Source organism: Prunus avium, chromosome 8 (assembly GCF_965620075.1).
Source record: "Prunus avium chromosome 8, drPruAviu1.hap1.1, whole genome shotgun sequence".
NCBI classification, from domain to species: domain Eukaryota; kingdom Viridiplantae; phylum Streptophyta; class Magnoliopsida; order Rosales; family Rosaceae; genus Prunus; species Prunus avium.
Genome location: NC_142291.1, coordinates 14,153,766 through 14,175,559, shown reverse-complemented (window position 1 = coordinate 14,175,559; position 21,794 = coordinate 14,153,766). Strand labels below are relative to the sequence as shown.

The following is a 21,794-nucleotide window of genomic DNA, read 5'->3' as shown; positions in this document are numbered from 1 at the left end:
CCTTCTGTAGCCGTGGTCTCCTCCTCTTCATCTTCTACAATCACAACATCATTTGAAAGATTAGAATCAACTTTACTATCAATGATCTTACCTGATCTGAGCACATGAATGGCCTTGGCTTCTTGGTTCTTTGGATTGATCTCGGTCTGGCTTGGCCATTTCCCAGGTGCTCTTTGAGTTATTTCAGCAGCTAATTGGCCTATTTGAACTTCCAATTTGGTAATGGTAGCTTGTGTAGTTTGCTGGAAATTGGATTGGTTGATTGCCATCTGCTTAACTATATCCTCCAATGATGATGTTTGTTGTGGCTTTTGGAATGAAGGGGGATTGGCTTGATTCTGAGTATTCCTCCATGAAAAGTTTGGATGATTCCTCCAACCTGGATTATAACTTTGAGAGTATGGATCATTTCTTGGACCTTGGTTGTAGGAATTTACCAACTTAGCTTGCTCTTGCACAAATTCTGGATATCCAGCCCCAAGTGGACAAGCTATGGTAGCATGGTCAGGAGTTTCGCAAATACTACACACTTCTTTCGGAGGGCTTCTTGAGTTTAATGCAAGAAGAGCATCTAGCTTTTGTTCCAGTTTTGAAATCTGCACACTAGAAGCATCATTAGAACCACTAATAACACGTTTACCTCTTGTATCCGTATGTTGGGTCTCCATTGCTATCTCCTCAAAGAGTTCGTATGTTTCTTCTGGAGTTTTGGTTTTAAAAGAACCACCTGCAAAATTGGTGACTATATTATGACTAGAAGGGGTTAGTCCTTTATAAAACATACGCATTTGAAGCTTCAATGGAATCCCATGATGAGGACATTGGTTGAGCAGCCCATTGAATCTCTCCCATGCTTCACAAAACGATTCATCATCTTGCTGTGCAAATAACAAGATCTTATCCCTAAGCATGTCGGTCTTTTGCGTGGAGAAGTATTTCTCCAAGAACTTCTTTTGAATGGCAGCCCATGTAGTGAGTGAACCAGGCTTTAAAGAATTCAACCAATATTTCGCCTTATCCTTCAAAGTGTATGGAAACACTCTCATTCGAAGTTGATCTTCTGTCACACCTGTCAAGGGAAAAGAACTCACAACATTAAAAATATCCTTTATATGAGTTAATGGATCTTCATTAGGTAAACCATAAAAGGAAGGCAGCATATTAAGATGAGAAGATTTAAGCTCATAATTTCGAGCTACAGTGGGCAGCAAAATGCTTGAAGGAGATGCTGGAATTGTTGGGATATCAAGTTCTCCCATGAACTCATTGGCAGCCATCTCTTCTTCTTCTTCTTGGTCTGAACTTGCTTCCGAATTTGAAGGTGAAGAACCAGGAAGTTCAGTGTGGAGAGCAATACTTGTAAACGTGGCAAGAGCTTGCTCTTTTGCAGTTGACAACTCTCTTTCTAGACGATTATGAACTTCAGAGATCACCCGGTTGGGTTGCAACGATGGTCCTGCGTTCAAAGATCTGGAGCGTTGGAACGAAGACCTCACTTGTTCAAGGAACGGTCTTTTAGACATAAACTACCTGAAACAGAAAATTAGATTAATTAGAAACACTAAAAAAATAGGGTAACCTTGGGCACATAACCAGGGAAGAACTTTCGTTCAGTCCCCGGCAACGGCGCCAAAATTTGTTGTTAATTATTATGTTAACTCGCAATTGTACGGGGCAATTAGTAATATAGCAAGACAAGTACGAGGTCGTACCCACGAAGACTGTGAAGTTCAAATTAGTTATGTACGTAGATTACCGAATTCAAGAAGTTAGGAAGTTAAGTCTAAAACAGAAATTAAAGTGAGAGTGATTGTGATTGTGAAAGGAAGTGAGCAAACTGAAATTGCAAATGAAAGCAAATAAACAAGTGTAACAAAGAGTGGTTTTAAGAGTTGGAAAACAGATTTGGAGACTAGGGCATTCGAATCACCATAACAATTCAATTCTGGGTTATATGGAGTCAAGTAACAAGTCTAATTCAGATTCAAAGATTGATTCTAGCTAAAGTATGATTAGGCCATGGTGTTTGGTCCTAACCTTGTGTTCCTAATTCCCTAATTTGATCATTTGTTGTCTAACCTAAAATTAAGCATTAGGAACCCATTAAGCATAGAAGAACAATTTAAACAACCAAGCATGTATCTAATCCCTGTTGTCGAATGTCCATACATACTCTTCCTATTCATAGTTCAATTCGAATTAAAGCATGGTGTCTACTCTTAATTCAAACCAAGATAGTTAACAAACAAGTTCTAATGGTGATCAATCATTCAAACAAGCATGTTAACTTATAAGCATAATGAATAAGAACATGAATCATGAATCAAACTTGAAACTCCAAACTTATAAACCCAGAATATTCATGTTAGGTTACATCGAAGCCCTAGTTATGGATTTAGCTACTCATAATGGAAAAGAAACTAAAATAGAAATGGGAAAACATAATGAATGCCATAAGAGTAGAAAAACCCTTTTCTGAAGTTCTTGTAGTGTCCAATGCTTCTCCAAGAGCTTCTCCACGTCTAGAAGGATGTATGAAGGATATGGAGGGGATTTGAGATGAGCTTGAGTGAGTGGTGATGGCTGAGAAAGAGGAAATTCGTAGGGAAATGGAAGGGAGGTTTTCTGGAGCTGTTTTGGTGATTTTGGGGCAGTTTAGAGTATTGGGTTGATTGCTTGAGTGTTTGGGGTTGTGGGAATGTATGAGGATGATTTCTGGATGATGGAAGTGTGGAGGATGGCTGAAGTGAATTTTGTAGCTTGAAGACTCCTCTATTTATAGGGCTAAGAGGGAGGAACATCATGATGAAATCCAACACCACCATTCCTCATTTAATACAACCCATAACTCCCACTTCATCTTGTCTATGTTAGTGTGGTTGGAATCAATCCCATCCCATACTTCTTTTGCTGCACCTCAAGCTTTCTTCACATGGGATCAAAGGTGATCAATTGTGGCTGCCTTTTGCTGCCAACCCATGTGGTCTTCTTTTGGTTGTTGAACAAAAACGAGTCTTCTGAACCAGACTTGGTGTAGGAAGGCCAGAGGTTTCAAAACTCATCCAATGGGGCTCAAATTTAGATATGTTATAGTAGACACCCATTGGAACAACTTCTATGAAGAAAGTATTCCCATCGGAGTAGTAGAAGTATGCGTTTTGGGCCTTGCAATTTGGCTGCCGAACAGAGACTGGAATTGACTTCATTTCATTTATGCTTTACATGCATGCACATGCTTTCTCTATAATAACTCCAGCATGTACCAACTTGATCCTTTAGACTTTCATAGCTGGAATGCCTCCCCACTTCACTCATTATGTTGGATCCAAAGTCAGTTGCAGCATGGGTGAGGCACATGGAGGCACATGACAAAGCTGGCAGCTGCAAATCCTCCTGAGCAGGGTTGAGTGTTGGGCGGGCTGAGCACTCCACAAATGTCCAATTGGGCTGAAATTTGGATATGTTGTACTAGACACCCATTGGAACAAGTTTCATGAAGATCTTCACCTCATCCAAGCCCCATAGCATGCTGATCCAAGGCCAAGAAGCTGACCTACGAAATTGGGCTGGAAAGGAGTTGTAGCCAAAATGTGTTTGTCTTTAAGCCCTTCTTCCATTCACCCAAATCAAGCCTTAACATGCATGGATTGCATCATTTCCTATCCAAAGTCATCATTGTTACCTAAATGTCAATTAACTGAAAGATAAACACAAAAAGGATTAAAAGCACAAGTTTAACTCAAAACATAACCAAATCATAAGTTAGAAGGGTACAAAATGATATACAATTATGAACCGATCAGAAATTGGACAATTCAAGTTCAATGGCAGTTCGTTCCTAGTTGGAGTCGTTGGTGTATTCCATACTTCTAGAGATTGGATTTCACTCAAAACTCACCAAATGACTACTCCAACAATACTATGATGTTGCCCAAGTTTTGGGCTCGATCCGAAATCAATAGGTGTTCCAAATTGGACAATTCAAGTTCAACGGCAGTTCGTTCCTAATTGGAGTGGTTGGTGTATTCCATACTTCTAGCGATTGGATTTCACTCAAAACTCACCAAATGACACCTCCCACCATATTACGATGTTGCCCAAGTTTGGGGCTCGATCCGAAATCAATAGGTGTGAGAAATTGGACAATTCAAGTTCAACGGCAGTTCGTTCCTAATTGGAGTGGTTGGTGTATTCCGTACTTCTAGCGATTGGATTTCACTCAAAACTCACCAAATGACTCCTCCCACCATATTACGATGTTGCCCAAGTTTGGGGCTCGATCCGAAATCAATAGGTGTGAGAAATTGGACAATTCAAGTTCAACGGCAGTTCGTTCCTAATTGGAGTGGTTGGTGTATTCCATACTTCTAGCGATTGGATTTCACTCAAAACTCACCAAATGACTCCTCCCACCATATTATGATGTTGCCCAAGTTTTGGGCTCGATCCGAAATCAATAGGTGTGAGAAATTAGACAATTCAAGTTCAACGGCAGTTCGTTCCTCATTGGAGTGGTTGGTGTATTTCATACTTCTAGCGATTGGATTTCACTCAAAACTCACCAAATGACTCCTCCCACCATATTATGATGTTGCCCAAGTTTTGGGCCCGATCCGAAGTCAATAGGTGTGAGAAATTGGACAATTCAAGTTCAACGGCAGTTCGTTCCTAATTGGAGTGGTTGGTGTATTCCGTACTTCTAGCGATTGGATTTCACTCAAAACTCACCAAATGACTCCTCCCACCATATTACGATGTTGCCCAAGTTTGGGGCTCGATCCGAAATCAATAGGTGTGACAAATTGGACAATTCAAGTTCAACGGCAGTTCGTTCCTAATTGGAGTGGTTGGTGTATTCCATACTTCTAGCGATTGGATTTCACTCAAAACTCACCAAATGACTCCTCCCACCATATTATGATGTTACCCAAGTTTTTCGCTCGATCCGAAATCAACAGGTGTGACAAATTGGTCAATTCAATTTAACCGGCAGTTCGTTCCTAATTGAAGTAGTTGGTGTATTCCATACTTCTAGCGATTGGATTTCACTCAAAACTCACCAAATGACTCCTCCCACCATATTATGATGTTGCCCAAGTTTTGGGCTCGATCCGAAATCAATAGGTGAGAGAAATTGGACAATTCAAGTTCAACGGCAGTTCGTTCCTAATTGGAGCGGTTGGTGTATTCCACACTTCTAGCGATTGGATTTCACTCAAAACTCACCAAATGACTCCTCCCACCATATTATGTTGTTGCCCAAGTTTTGGGCTCGATCCGAAATCAATAGGTGTGAGAAATTGGACAATTCAAGTTCAATGGCAGTTCGTTCATAGTTGGAGTGGTTGGTGTATTCCATACTTCGATAGATTGGATTTCACTCAAAATCACCAAATGACTTCTCCCACCATATTATGATGTTGCCCAAGTTTTGGGCTCGATCCGAAATCAATAGGTGTTCCAAATTGGACAATTCAAGTTCAACGGCAGTTCGTTCCTAATTGGAGTGGTTGGTGTATTCCGTACTTCTAGCGATTGGATTTCACTCAAAACTCGCCAAATGACTCATCCCACCGTATTATGATGTTGCACAAGTTTTGGGCTCGATCTGAAATCAATAGGTGTGAGAAATTGGACAATTCAAGTTCAACGGCAGTTCGTTCCTAATTGGAGCGGTTGGTGTTTTCCATACTTCTAGCGATTGGATTTCACTCAAAACTCGCCAAATGACTCCTCCCACCATATTATGATGTTGCCCAAGTTTTGGGCTCGATCCGAAATCAATAGGTGTGAGAAATTAGACAATTCAAGTTCAACGGCAGTTCGTTCCTCATTGGAGTGGTTGGTGTATTTCATACTTCTAGCGATTGGATTTCACTCAAAACTCACCAAATGACTCCTCCCACCATATTATGATGTGGCCCAAGTTTTGGGCTCGATCCGAAATCAATAGGTGTGAGCAATTGGACAATTCAAGTTCAACGGCAGTTCGTTCCTAATTGGAGTGGTTGGTGTATTCCGTACTTCTAGCGATTGGATTTTACTCAAAACTCACCAAATAACTCCTCCCACCATATTATGGTGTTGCCCAAGTTTTGGGCTCGATCCGAAATCAATAGGTGTTCCAAATTCGACAATTCAAGTTCAACGGCAGTTCGTTCCTAATTGGAGTGGTTGGTGTATTCCATACTTCTAGCGATTGGATTTCACTCAAAACTCACCAAATGACTCCTCCCACCATATTATGATGTTGCCCAAGTTTGGGGCTCGATCCAAAGTCAATAGGTGTTAGAAATTGGACAATTCAAGTTCATCGGCAGTTCGTTCCTAATTGGAGTGGTTGGTGTATTCCATACTTCTGGCGATTGGATTTCACTCAAAACTCACCAAATGACTCCTCCCATAATATTATGATGTTGCCCAAGTTTTGGGCTCCATCTGAAATCAATAGGTGTTCGAAATTGGACAATTCAAGTTCAACGGCAGTTCGTTCCAAATTGGAGTGGTTGGTGTATTCCATACTTCTAGCGATTGGATTTCACTCAAAACTCACCAAATGACTCCTCCCACCATATTATGATGTTGCCCAAGTGTTGGGCTCGATCCGAAATCAATAGGTGTGACAAATTGGACAATTCAATTTCAACGGCAGTTCGTTCCTAATTGGAGTGGTTGGTGTATTCCATACTTTTAGCGTTTGGGTTTCACTCAAAACTCACCAAAGGACTGCTCCCACCATATTATGATGTTGCCCATGTTTTGGGCTCGATCCGAAATCAATAGGTGTTCGAAATTGGACAATTCAAGTTCAACGGCAGTTCGTTCCTAATTGGAGTGGTTGGTGTATTCCGTACTTCTAGCGATTGGATGATCGGTTTATAATTGTATATCATTTAGTACCCTTCTAGCTTATGATTTGGTTATGTGTTTGAGTTAAACTTGTGCTTTTAATCCTTTTTGTGTTTATCTTTCAGTTAATTGACATTTAGGTAACAATGATGACTTTGGATAGGAAATGATGCAATCCATGCATGTTAAGGCTTGATTTGGGTGAATGGAAGAAGGGCTTAAAGACAAACACATTTTGGCTACAACTCCTTTCCAGCCCAATTTCGTAGGTCAGCTTCTTGGCCTTGGATCAGCATGCTATGGGGCTTGGATGAGGTGAAGATCTTCATGAAACTTGTTCCAATGGGTGTCTAGTACAACATATCCAAATTTCAGCCCAATTGGACATTTGTGGAGTGCTCAGCCCGCCCAACACTCAACCTTGCTCAGCAGGATTTGCAGCTGCCAGCTTTGAGCCTTGTCTCCTCCTTTAAGCCATGTGCCTCACCCATGCTGCAACTGACTTTGGATCCAACATAATGAGTGAAGTGGGGAGGCATTCCAGCTATGAAAGTCTAAAGGATCAAGTTGGTACATGCTGGAGTTATTATAGAGAAAGCATGTGCATGCATGTAAAGCATAAATGAAATGAAGTCAATTCCAGTCTCTGTTCGGCAGCCAAATTGCAAGGCCCAAAACGCATACTTCTACTGCTCCGATGGGAATACTTTCTTCATAGAAGTTGTTCCAATGGGTGTCTAGTATAACATATCCAAATTTCAACCCCATTGAAACCTGTGGCCTTCCTACACCAAGTCTGGTTCAGAAAACTCGTTTTTCAGCAACCAAAAGGCAACCACATGGGTTGGCAGCAAAAGGCAATCACATGGGTTGGCAGCAAAGGGCAGCCACATCTGACCACCTTTGAACCCATGTGATGAAAGCTTGAGGTGCAGCAAATGATGAAGGATGGTGTGGGAGTTCATCATGATGTTCCTCCCTCTTAGCCCTATAAATAGAGAAGCCTTCAAGCTTCAAAACACACCCCAAGGGGGGGGAGCTCTCAAACACTTCTCTAGAGCTCCCTTCCCATCAATTTTTGTAAAAAATTGATTTTACTAAATTTTCCTTAAGTTTTTCAAGTTCTACTTTACTTTTATTGTAATGTACATTCTTTCTTAAGTATTCAAGTTTAATTAGTTTCCAAGTTTCAATTATGGTTTTTGTTCTTATTCATTATGCTTATAAGTTAATAGGCTAGTTTGAATGATTGATCACCATTTAGGCTTGCATGTTAGCTATCTTGGTTTGAATTAAGAGTAGACACCATGCTTTAATTCGAATTGAACTATGAATAAGAAGAGTATGTATGGACATTCGACAACAGGGATTAGATACATGCTTGGTTGTTTAAATTGTTCTTCTATGCTTAATGGGTTCCTAATGCTTAATTTTAGGTTAGACAACAAATGATCAAATTAGGGAATTAGGAACACAAGGTTTTGACCAAACACCATGGCTTAATCATACTTTAGCTAGAATCAATCCATTAATCTAATTGAACTTGGGAACTTATTTGCTTGAGTTATTTCCTTTTTACTTGTTTTATTTATTTTCTTTTTCATTTCTGTTTTATGTAGGGGAAATGAATTGGATCATTCAATCACCAATCCTCGTGGGATCGACCTCGCACTTACACATGCTATACTACCAAACGGCTCGTGCACTTGCGAGTATCACAAGTTGAGTTTGCAGCTGAATCTATTTTGGTGCAGCTGAATCGAAGCAACATTGGATTTCACTCAAAACTCACCAAATGACTCCTCCCACCATAATATGATGTTGCACAAGTTTGGGGTTCGATCCGAAATCAATAGGTGTGAGAAATTAGACAATTCAAGTTCAACGACAGTTCGTTCCTAATGGGAGTGGTTGGTGTATTCCATACTTCTAGCGATTGGATTTCACTCAAAACTCACCAAATGACTCCTCCCACCATATTATGATGTTGCCCAAGTTTTGGGCTCGATCCGAAATCAATAGTTGTGAGAAATTCGACAATTCAAGTTCAACAGCAGTTCGTTCCTAATTGGAGTGGTTGGTGTATTCCATACTCTTAGCGATTGGGTTTCACTCCAAACTAACCAAAGGACTTCTCCCACCATATTATGATGTTGCCCAAGTTTTGGGCTCGATCCGAAATCAATAGGTGTGAGAAATTGGACAATTCAAGTTCAACGGCAGTTCGTTCCTAATTGGAGTGGTTGGTGTATTCCATACTTCTAGCGATTGGATTTCACTCAAAACTCACCAAATGACTCCTCCCACCATATTATGATGTTGCCCAAGTTTGGGGCTCGGTCCGAAATCAATAGGTGTGAGAAATTGGACAATTCAAGTTCAACGGCAGTTCGTTCCTAATAGGAGTGGCTGGTGTATTCCATACTTCTAGCGATTGGATTTCACTCAAAATTCTCCAAAGCACTCCTCCCTCCATATTATGATGTTGCCCAAGTTTTGGGCTCGATCCGAAATCAATAGGTGTTCGAAATTGGACAATTCAAGTTCAACGGCAGTTCGTTCCTAATTGGAGTGGTTGGTGTATTCCACACTTCTAGCGATTGGATTTCATTCAAAACTCACCAAATGACTCCTCCCACCATATTATGATGGTGCCCAAGTATGGGGCTCGGTCCGAAATCAATAGGTGTGAGAAATTGGACAATTCAAGTTCAACGGCAGTTCGTTCCTAATTGAACTGGTTAGCGTATTCCATACTTCTAGCGATTGGATTTCACTCAAAACTCACCAAATGACTACTCCCACCATATTATGATATTGCCCAAGTTTTGGGCTCGATTCGAACCCAATAGGTGTTCGAAATTGGACAATTCAAGTTCAACGGCAGTTCGATCCCAATTGGAGTGGTTGGTATATTCCATACTTCTAGCGATTGGATTTCACTCAAAACTCACCAAATGAATCCTCCCACCATATTATGATGTTGCATAAGTTTGGGTTTCGATCCGAAATCAGTATGTGTGAGAAATTGGACAATTCAAGTTTAACGGCAGTTCGTTCCTAATGGGAGTGGTTGGTGTATTCCATACTTCTAGCGATTGGATTTCACTCAAAACTCACCAAATGACTCCTCCCACCATATTATGATGTTGCCCAAGTTTTGGGCTCGATCCGGAATCAATAGGTGTTCCAAATTGGACAATTCAAGTTCAACGGCAGTTCGTTCCTCATTGGAGTGGTTGGTGTATTCCACACTTCTACCGATTGGATTTCACTCAAAACTCACCAAATGACTCCTCCCACCATATTATGATGTTACCCAAGTTTTGGACTCGATCCGAAATCAATAGGTGTGCGAAATTGGACAATTCAAGTTCAACGGCAGTTCGTTCCTAATTGGAGTGGTTTGTGTATTCCATACTTCTTGCGATTGGATTTCACTCAAAACTCACCAAATGACTCCTCCCACCATATTATGATGTTGCCCAAGTTTTGGGCTCGATCCGAAATCAATAGGTGTTCCAAATTGGACAATTCAAGTTCAACGGCAGTTCATTCCTTATTGGAGTGGTTGGTGTATTCCATACTTCTAGCGATTGGATTTCACTCAAAACTCACCAAATGACTCCTCCCACCATATTATGATGTTACCCAAGTTTTGGACTCGATCCGAAATCAATAGGTGTGCGAAATTGGACAATTCAAGTTCAACGGCAGTTCGTTCCAAATGGGAGTGGTTGGTGTATTCCGTACTTCTAGCGATTGGATTTCACTCAAAACTCACCAAATGACTCCTTCCACCATATTACGATGTTGCCCACGTTTTGGGCACGATCCGAAATCAATAGGTTTGAGAAATTGGACAATTCAAGTTCAACGGCAGTTCGTTCCTAATGGGAGTGGTTGGTGTATTCCATACTTCTAGCGATTGGATTTCACTCAAAACTCACCAAATGACTCCTCCCACCATATTATGATGTTGCCCAAGTTTGGGCTCGATCCGAAATCAATAGGTGTGAGAAATTGGACATTTCAAGTTCAATGGCAGTTCATTCCTAGTTGGAGTGGTTGGTGTATTCCATACTTCTAGCGATTGGATTTCACTCAAAACTCACCAAGAGACTACTCCAACAATACTATGATGTTGCCCATGTTTTGGGCTCGATCCGAAATCAGTAGGTGTTCCAAATTGGACAATTCAAGTTCAACGGCAGTTCGTTCCTAATTGGAGTGGTTGGTGTATTCCATACTTCTAGCGGTTGGATTTCACTCAAAACTCACCAAATGACACCTCCCACCATATTACGATGTTGCCCAAGTTTGGGGCTCGATCGGAAATCAATAGGTGTGAGAAATTGAACAATTCAAGTTCAACGGCAGTTCGTTTCTAATTGGAGTGGTTGGTGTATTCCGTACTTCTAGTGATTGGATTTCACTCAAAACTCACCAAATGACTCCTCCCACCATATTAAGATGTTGCCCAAGTTTGGGGCTCGATCCGAAATCAATAGGTGTGAGAAATTGGACAATCCAAGTTCAACGGCAGTTCGTTCCTAATTGGAGTGGTTGGTGTATTCCATACTTCTAACGATTGGATTTCACTCAAAACTCACCAAATGACTCCACCCACCATATTATGATGTTGGCCAAGTTTGGGGCTCGGTCTGAAGTCAATAGGTGTTCGAAATTGTACAATTCAAGTTCAACGGCAGTAAGTTCCTAATGGGAGTGGTTGGTGTATTCCATACCTCTAGCGATTGGATTTCACTTAAAACTAACCAAATGACTCCTCCCACCATATTATGATGTTGCCCAAGTTTTGGGCTCGATCCGAAATCAATAGGTGTGAGAAATTGGACAATTCAAGTTCAACGGCAGTTCGTTCCTAATTGGAGTGGTTGGTGTATTCCATACTTCTAGCGATTGGATTTCACTCAAAACTCAACAAATGACTCCTCCCACCATATTATGACGTTGCCCAAGTTTGGGGCTCGATCCGAAATCAATAGGTGTTCCAAATTAGACAATTCAAGTTCAACGGCAGTTCATTCCTTATTGGAGTGGTTGGTGTATTCCATACTTCTAGCGATTGGATTTCACTCAAAACTCACCAAATGACTCCTCCCACCATATTATGATGTTACCCAAGTTTTGGACTCGATCCGAAATCAATAGGTGTGAGAAATTGGACAATTCAAGTTCAACGGCAGTTCGTTCCAAATGGGAGTGGTTGGTGTATTCCATACTTCTAGCGATTGGATTTCACTCCAAACTCACCAAATGACTCCTTCCACCATATTACGATGTTGCCCACGTTTTGGGCACGATCCGAAATCAATAGGTTTGGGAAATTGGACAATTCAAGTTCAACGGCAGTTCGTTCCTAATGGGAGTGGTTGGTGTATTCCATACTTCTAGCGATTGGATTTCACTCAAAACTCCCCAAATGACTCCTCCCACCATATTATGATGTTGCCCAAGTTTTGGGCTCCATCCGAAATCAATAGGTGTGAGAAATTGGGCAATTCAATTTCAACGGCAGTTCGTTCCAAAATGGAGTGGTTGGTGTATTCCATACTTCTAGCGATTGGATTTCACTCAAAACTCACCAAATGACTCCTCCCACCATATTATGATGTTGCCCAAGTTTTGGGCTCGATCCGAAATCAATAGGTGTTCCAAATTGCACAATTCAAGTTCAACGGCAGTTCGTTCCTAATTCGAGTGGTTGGTGTATTCCATACTTCTAGCGAATGGATGTCACTCAAAACTCACTAAATGACTCCTCCCACCATACTATGACGTTGCCCAAGTTTTGGTCTCGATCCGGAATCAATAGGTGTTCCAAATTGGACAATTCAAGTTCAACGGCAGTTCAATCCTAATTGGAGTGGTTGGTGTATTCCATACTTCTAGCGATTGGATTTCACTCAAAACTCACCAAATGACTCCTCCCACCATATTATGATGTTGCCCAAGTTTTTGGCTCGATCCGAAATCATTAGGTGTGAGAAATTGGACAATTCTAGTTCAACGGCAGTTCGTTCCTAATTGGAGTGGTTGGTGTATTCCATAGTTCTAGCGATTGGATTTCCCTCAAAACTTACCAAATGACTCCTCCCACCATATTATGATGTTGCCAAAGTTTTGGGCTCGATCCGAACTCAAGAGGTGTGAGAAATTGGACAATTTAACTTCAACGGCAGTTCGTTCCAAATTGGAGTGGTTGGTGTATTCCATACTTCTAGCGATTGGATTTCACTCAAAACTCACCAAATGACTCCGCCCACCATATTATGATGTTGCCCAAGTTTTGGGCTCGACCCGAACTCAATAGGTGTGAGAAATTGGACAATTTAAGTTCAATGGCAGTTCGTTCCAAATTGGAGTTCTTGGTGTATTCCATACTTCTAGCGATTGGATTTCACTCAAAACTCACCAAATGACTCCTCCCACCATATTATGATGTTGCCCAAGTTTTGGTCTCGATCCGAAATCAATAGGTGTTCCAAATTGGACAATTCAAGTTCAACGGCAGTTCGTTCCTAATTGGAGTGGTTGGTGTATTCCATACTTCTAGCGATTGGATTTCACTCAAAATTCACCAAATGACTCCTCCCACCATATTATGATGTTGCCCAAGTTTTTGGCTCGATCCGAAATCAATAGGTGTGAAAAATTGGACAATTCAAGTTCAACGGCAGTTCGTTCCTAATTGGAGTGGTTGCTGTATTCCATACTTCTAGCGATTGGATTTCACTCAAAACTCACCAAATGACTCCTCCCACCATATTATGATGTTGCCCAAGTTTGGGGCTCGATCCGAAATCAATAGGTGTGAGAAATTGGACAATTCAAGCTCAACGGCAGTTCGTTCCTAATTGGAGTGGTTGGTGTATTCCATACTTCTATCGATTGCATTTCACTCAAAACTCACCAAAGGACTCCTCCCACCATATTATGATGTTGCCCAAGTTTTGGGCTCGATCTGAAATCAATAGGTGTGAGAAATTGGACAATTTAAGTTCCATGGCAGTTCGTTCCTAATTGGAGTTGTTGGTGTATTCCGTACTTCTAGCGATTGGATTTCACTCAAAATTCACCAAATGACTCCTCCCACCATATTATGATGTTGCCCAAGTTTGGGGCTCGATCCGAAATCAATAGGTGTGAGAAATTGGACAATTCAAGCTCAACGGCAGTTCGTTCCTAATTGGAGTGGTTGGTGTTTTCCATACTTCTATCGATTGCATTTCACTCAAAACTCACCAAAGGACTCCTCCCACCATATTATGATGTTGCCCAAGTTTTGGGCTCGATCTGAAATCAATAGGTGTGAGAAATTGGACAATTCAAGTTCAACGGCAGTTCGTTCCTAATTGGAGTGGTTGGTGTATTCCATACTTCTAGCGATTGGATTTCACTAAAAACTCACCAAATGACTCCTCCCACCATATTATGATGTTGCCCCAGTTTTGGGCTCGATCCGAACTCAATAGGAGTGAGAAATTGGACAATTTAAGTTCAATGGCAGTTCGTTCCTAATTGGAGTTGTTGGTGTATTCCGTACTTCTAGCGATTGGATTTCACTCAAAACTCACCAAATGAGTCCGCCCACCATACTATGATGTTGCCCAAGTTTTGGGCTCGATCCGAAATCAATGGGTGTGAGAAATTGGACAATTCAAGTTCAACGGTAGTTCGTTCCTAATTGGAGTGGTTGGTGTATTCCGTACTTCTAGGGATTGGATTTCACTCAAAACTCACCAAATGACTCCTCCCACCATATTATGATGTTGCCCAAGTTTTGGGCTCGATCTGAAATCAATAGGTGTGAGAAATTGGACAATTCAAGTTCAACGGCAGTTCGTTCCTATTTGGAGTGGTTGGGGTATTCCATACTTCTAGCGATTGTATTTCACTCAAAACTCACCAAATGACTCCTCCCACCATATTATGATGTTGCCCAAGTTTTGGGCTCGATCCGAAATCAATAGGTGTGAGAAATTGGACAATTCAAGTTCAACGACATTTCGTTCCTGATTGGAGTGGTTGGTGTATTCCATACTTCTAGCGATTGGATTTCACTCAAAACTCACCAAATGACTCCTCCCACCATATTATGATGTTGCCCAAGTTTTGGTCTCGATCCGAAATCAATAGGTGTTCCAAATTGGACAATTCCAGTTCAACGGCAGTTCGTTCCAAATTGGAGTGGTTGGTGTATTCCATACTTCTAGCTATTGGATTTCACTCAAAACTCACCAAATGACTCCTCCCACCGTATTATGATGTTGCCCAAGTTTTGGGCTCGATCCGAAATCAATAGGTGTGAGAAATTGGACAATTCAATTTCAACGGCAGTTTGTTCCTAATTGGAGTGGTTGGTGTATTCCATACTTCTAGCGATTCAATTTCACTCAAAACTCACCAAATGACTCCTCCCACCATATTATGATGTTGCCCAAGTTTTGGGCTCGATCCGAAATCAATAGGTGTTCCAAATTGGACAATTCAAATTGAACGGCAGTTTGTTCCTAATTGGAGTGGTTGGTGTATTCCATACTTCTAGCGATTGGATTTCACTCAAAACTCACCAAATGACTCCTCCCACCGTATTATGATGTTGGCCAAGTTTTGGGCTCGATCCGAAATCAATAGGTGTTCCAAATTGGACAATTCAAGTTCAACGGCAGTTCGTTCCCAATTGGAGTGATTGGTGTATTCCATACTTCTAGCGATTGGATTTCACTCAAAACTCACCAAATGACTCCTCCCACCATATTATGATGTTGCCCAAGTTTTGGGCTCGATCCGAAATCAATAGGTGTTCCAAATTGGACAATTCAAGTTCAACGGCAGTTCGTTCCCAATTGGAGTGGTTGGTGTATTCCGTACTTCTGGCGATTGGATTTCACTCAAAACTCACCAAATCACTCCTCCCACCATATTATGATGTTGCCCAAGTTTTGGGCTCGATCCGAAATCAATAGGTGTGAGAAATTGGACAATTCAAGTTCAACGGCAGTTCGTTCCTAATGGGAGTGGTTGGTGTATTCCATACTTCTAGCGATTGGATTTCACTCAAAACTCACCAAATGACTCCTCCCACCATATTATGATGTTGCCCAAGTTTTGGGCTCGATCTGTAATCAATAGGCGTTGCAAATTGGACAATTCTATTTCAGCGGCAGTTCGTTCCTAATTGGAGTGGTTGGTGTATTCCATACTTCTAGCGATTGGATTTCACTCAAAACTCACCAAATGACTCCTCCCACCATATTATGATGTTGCCCAAGTTTTGGGCTCGATCCGAAATCACTAGGTGTTCGAAATTCGACAATTCAAGTTCAACGGCAGTTCGTTCCAAATTGGAGTGGTTGGTGATTCCGTACTTCTAGCGATTGGATTTCACTCAAAACTCACCAAATGACTCCTCCCACCATATTATGATGTTGCCCAAGTTTTGGGCTCAATCCGAAATCAATAGGTGTTCGAAATTGGACAATTCAAGTTCAACGGCAGTTCGTTCCTAATTGGAGTGGTTGGTGTATTCCATACTTCTAGCGATTGGATTTCACTCAAAACTCACCAAATGAATCCTCCCACCATATTATGATGTTGCCCAAGTTTTGGGCTCGATCCGAAATCAATAGGTGTTCGAAATTGGACAATTCAAGTTCAATGGCAGTTCGTTCCTAATTGGAGTGGTTGGTGTATTCCACACTTCTAGCGATTGGATTTCACTCAAAACTCCCCAAATGACTCCTTCCACCATGTTATGATGTTGTCTAAGTTTTGGGCTCGATCCGAAATCAATAGGTGTGAGAAATTGGTCAATTCAATTTCAACGACTGTTCGTTCCTAATTGGAGTGGTTGGTGTATTCCATACTTCTAGCGATTCGATGTCACTCAAAACTCACCAAATGACTCCTCCCACCATATTATGATGTTGCCGAAGTTTTGAGCTCGATCCGAAATCAATAGGTGTTCCAAATTGGACAATTCAAGTTCAACGGCAGTTCGTTCCTAATTGGAGTGGTTGGGGTATTCCATACTTCTAGCGATTGGATTTCACTCAAAACTCATCAACTGACTCCTCAAACCATATTATGATGTTGCCCAAGTTTTGGGCTCGATCCGAAATAAATAGGTGTTCCAAATTGGACAATTCAAGTTCAACGGCAGTTCGTTCCTAATTGGAGTGGTTGGTGTATTCCATACTTCTAGCGATTGGATTTGACTCAAAACTTCCCAAATGACTCCTCCCACCATATTATGATGTTGCCCAAGTTTGGGTCTGGATCCGAAATCAATAGGTGTTCCAAATTGGACAATTCAAGTTCAACGGCAGTTCGTTCCTAATTGGAGTGGTTAGTGTATTCCTTACTTCTAGCGATTGGATTTCGCTCAAAACTCACTAAATGACTCCTCCCACCATATTATGTTGTTGCCCAAGTTTTCGTCTCGATCCGAAATCAATAGGTGTTCCAAATTGGACAATTCAAGTTCAACGGCACTTCGTTCCCAATTGGAGTGGTTGGTGTATTCCATACTTCTAGCGATTGGATTTCACTCAAAACTCACCAAATGACTCCTCCCACCGTATTATGATGTTGCCGAAGTTTTGGGCTCGATCCGAAATCAATAGGTGTTCGAAATTCGACAATTCAAGGTCAACGGTAGTTCGTTCCAAATTGGAGTGGTTGGTGTATTCCGTACTTCTAGCGATTGGATTTCACTCAAAACACGCCAAATGACTCCTCCCACCATATTATCATGTTGCCCAAGTTTTGGGCTCAATCTGAAATCAATAGGTGTTCGAAATTGGACAATTCAAGTTCAACGGCAGTTCGTTCCTAATTCGAGTGCTTGGTGCATTTCATACTTCTAGCGATTGGATTCCACTCAAAACCCACCAAATGACTCCTCCCACCATGTTATGATGTTGCCCAAGTTTTGGGGTCGATCCGAAATCAACAGGTGAGAGAAATTGGACAATTCAAGTTCAACAGCAGTTCGTTCAAATTGGAGTGGTTGGTGTATTCCATACTTCTAGCGATTGGATTTCACTCAAAACTCACCAAATGACTCCTCCCACCATATTATGATGTTGCCCAAGTTTTGGGCTCGATCCGAAGTCAATAGGTGTGAGAAATTGGACAATTTAAGTTCAACGGCAGTTCGTTCCTAACTGGAGTGGTTGGTGTATTCCACACTTCTAGCGATTGGATTTCACTCAAAACTCACCAAATGACTCCTCCCACCATATTATGATGTTGCACAAGTTTGGGGTTCGATCCGAAATCAATAGGTGTGAGAAATTGGACAATTCAAGTTCAACGGCAGTTCGTTCCTAATTGGTGTGGTTGGTGTATTCCATACTTCTAGATCTTGGATTTCACTCAAAACTCACCAAATGACTCCTCCCACCATATTATGATGTTGCCCAAGTTTTGGGCTCGATCCGAACTCAATAGGTGTGAGAAATTGGACAATTCAAGTTCAACGGTAGTTCGTTCCTAATTGGAGTGGTTGGTGTATCCCATACTTCTAGCGATTGGATTTCACTGAAAACTGTCCAAATGACTCCTCCCACCATATTATGATGTTCCCCAAGTTTTGGGCTCGATCCGAACTCAATAGGTGTGAGAAATTGGACAATTCAAGTTCAACGGCAATTCGTTCCTAATTGGAGTGGTTGGTGTTTTCCGTACTTCTAGCGATTGGATTTCACTCAAAACTGTCCAAATGACTCCTCCCAACATATTATGATGTTGCTCAAGTTTTGGGCTCGATCCGAAATCAATAGGTGTGAGAAATTGGACAATTCAAGTTCAACGGCAGTTCGTTCCTAATTGGAGTGGTTGGTGTATTCCATACTTCTAGCGATTGGATTTCACTCAAAACTCACCAAATGACTCCTCCCACATATTATGATGTTGCCAAAGTTTTGGGCTCGATCCGAAATCAATAGGTGTGAGAAATTGGACAATTCAAGTTCAATGGCAGTTCGTTCCTAGTTGGAGTGGTAGGTGTATTCCATACTTCTAGCGATTGGATTTCACTCAAAACTCACCAAATGACTACTCCAACAATACTATGATGTTGCCCAAGTTTTGGCCTCGATCCGAAATCAATAGGTGTTCCAAATTGGACAATTCAAGTTCAACGGCTGGTAGTTCCTAATTGGAGTGGTTGGTGTATTCCATACTTCTAGCGATTGGATTTCACTCAAAACTCACCAAATGACACCTCCCACCATATTACGATGTTGCCCAAGTTTGGGGCTCGATCCGAAATCAATAGGTGTGAGAAATTGGACAATTCAAGTTCAACGGCAGTTCGTTCCTAATTGGAGTGGTTGGTGTATTCCGTACTTCTAGCGATTGGATTTCACTCAAAACACACCAAATGACTCCTCCCACCATATTACGATGTTGCCCAAGTTTGGGGCTCGATCCGAAATCAATAGGTGAGAGAAATTGGACAATTCAAGTTCAACGGCAGTTCATTCCTAATTGGAGTGGTTGGTGTATTCCATACTTCTAGCGATTGGATTTCACTCAAAACACACCAAATGACTCCTCCCACCATATTATGATGTTGCCCAAGTTTTTCGCTCGATCCGAAATCAATAGGTGAGAGAAATTGGACAATTCAAGTTCAATGGCAGTTCGTTCCTAATTGGAGTGGTTGGTGTATTCCATACTTCTAGCGATTGGATTTCACTAAAAACGCACCAAATGAATCCTCCCAACATATTATGATGTTGCCCAAGTTTTGGGCTCGATCCGAAATCAATAGGTGTTCCAAATTGGACAATTTAAGTTCAACGGCAGTTCGTTCATAATTGGAGTGGTTGGTGTATTCCATACTTCTAGTGATTGGATTTCACTCAAAACTCACCAAATGACTCCTCCCACCATATTATGATGTTGCCCAAGTTTTGGGCTCGATCCGAAATCAATAGGTCTTCCAAATTGGACAATTCAAGTTCAACGGCAGTTCGTTCCTAATTGGAGTGGTTGGTGTATTCCATACTTCTAGCGATTGGATTTCACTCAAAACTCACCAAATGACTCCTCCCACGATATTATGGTGTTGCCCAAGTTTTTCGCTCGATCCGAAATCAATAGGTGTGACAAATTGGTCAATTAAATTTCAACGGCAGTTCGTTCCTAATTGGAGTGGTTGGTGTATTCCGTACTTCTAGCGATTGGATTTCACTCAAAACTCACCAAATGACTCCTCCCACCATATTACGATGTTGCCCAAGTTTGGGGCTCGATCCGAAATCAATAGGTGAGAGAAATTGGACAATTCAAGTTCAACGGCAGTTCATTCCTAATTGGAGTGGTTGGTGTATTCCATACTTCTAGCGATTGGATTTCACTCAAAACACACCAAATGACTCCTCCCACCATATTATGACGTTGCCCAAGTTTTTCGCTCGATCCGAAATCAATAGGTAGGAGAAATTGGACAATTCAAGTTCAACGGCAGTTCGTTCCTAATTGGAGTGGTTGGTGTATTCCATACTTCTAGCGATTGGATTTCACTCAAAACGCACCAAATGACTCCTCCCACCATATTATGATGTTGCCCAAGTTTTGGGCTCCATCCGAAATCAATAGGTGTTCCAAATTGGACAATTTAAGTTCAACGGCAGTTCGTTCCTAATTGGAGTGGTTGGTGTATTCCATACTTCTAGCGATTGGGTTTCACTCAAAACTCACCAAAAGACTCCTCCCACCATTTTATGATGTTGCCCAAGTTTTACGCTCGATCCGAAATCAATAGGTGTGACAAATTGGTCAATTCAATTTCAACGGCAGTTCGTTCCTAATTGAAGTGGTTGGTGTATTCCATACTTCTAGCGATTGGATTTCACTCAAAACTCACCAAATGACTCCTCCCACCATATTATGATGTTGCCCAAGTTTTGGGCTCGATCCGAAATCAATAGGAGTTCAAAATTGGACAATTCAAGTTCAACGGCAGTTCGTTCCTAATTGGAGTGGTTGGTGTATTCCATACTTCTAGCGATTGGATTTCACTCAAAACTCACCAAATGACTCCTCCCACGATATTATGGTGTTGCCCAAGTTTTTCGCTCGATCCGAAATCAATAGGTGTGACAAATTGGTCAATTAAATTTCAACGGCAGTTCGTTCCTAATTGGAGTGGTTGGTGTATTCCGTACTTCTAGCGATTGGATTTCACTCAAAACTCACCAAATGACTCCTCCCACCATATTACGATGTTGCCCAAGTTTGGGGCTCGATCCGAAATCAATAGGTGAGAGAAATTGGACAATTCAAGTTCAACGGCAGTTCATTCCTAATTGGAGTGGTTGGTGTATTCCATACTTCTAGCGATTGGATTTCACTCAAAACACACCAAATGACTCCTCCCACCATATTATGATGTTGCCCAAGTTTTTCGCTCGATCCGAAATCAATAGGTGAGAGAAATTGGACAATTCAAGTTCAACGGCAGTTCGTTCCTAATTGGAGTGGTTGGTGTATTCCATACTTCTAGCGATTGGATTTCACTCAAAACGCACCAAATGACTCCTCCCACCATATTATGATGTTGCCCAAGTTTTGGGCTCCATCCGAAATCAATAGGTGTTCCAAATTGGACAATTTAAGTTCAACGGCAGTTCGTTCCTAATTGGAGTGGTTGGTGTATTCCATACTTCTAGCGATTGGGTTTCACTCAAAACTCACCAAAAGACTCCTCCCACCATTTTATGATGTTGCCCAAGTTTTACGCTCGATCCGAAATCAATAGGTGTGACAAATTGGTCAATTCAATTTCAACGGCAGTTCGTTCCTAATTGAAGTGGTTGGTGTATTCCATACTTCTAGCGATTGGATTTCACTCAAAACTCACCAAATGACTCCTCCCACCATATTATGATGTTGCCCAAGTTTTG

At 41.4% G+C, this 21,794-nt stretch overlaps 1 non-coding gene across 1 annotated transcript; it reads left to right on the top strand.

Moving 5' to 3' along the window:
• The first annotated feature begins 804 nt into the window (after positions 1-804).
• LOC148292283 (small nucleolar RNA R71) lies at positions 805-911 on the top strand. The gene has a single exon (XR_015827157.1). It is a non-coding gene; the product is annotated as a small nucleolar RNA R71 (small nucleolar RNA).
• The last annotated feature ends 20,883 nt before the right edge of the window (positions 912-21,794 follow it).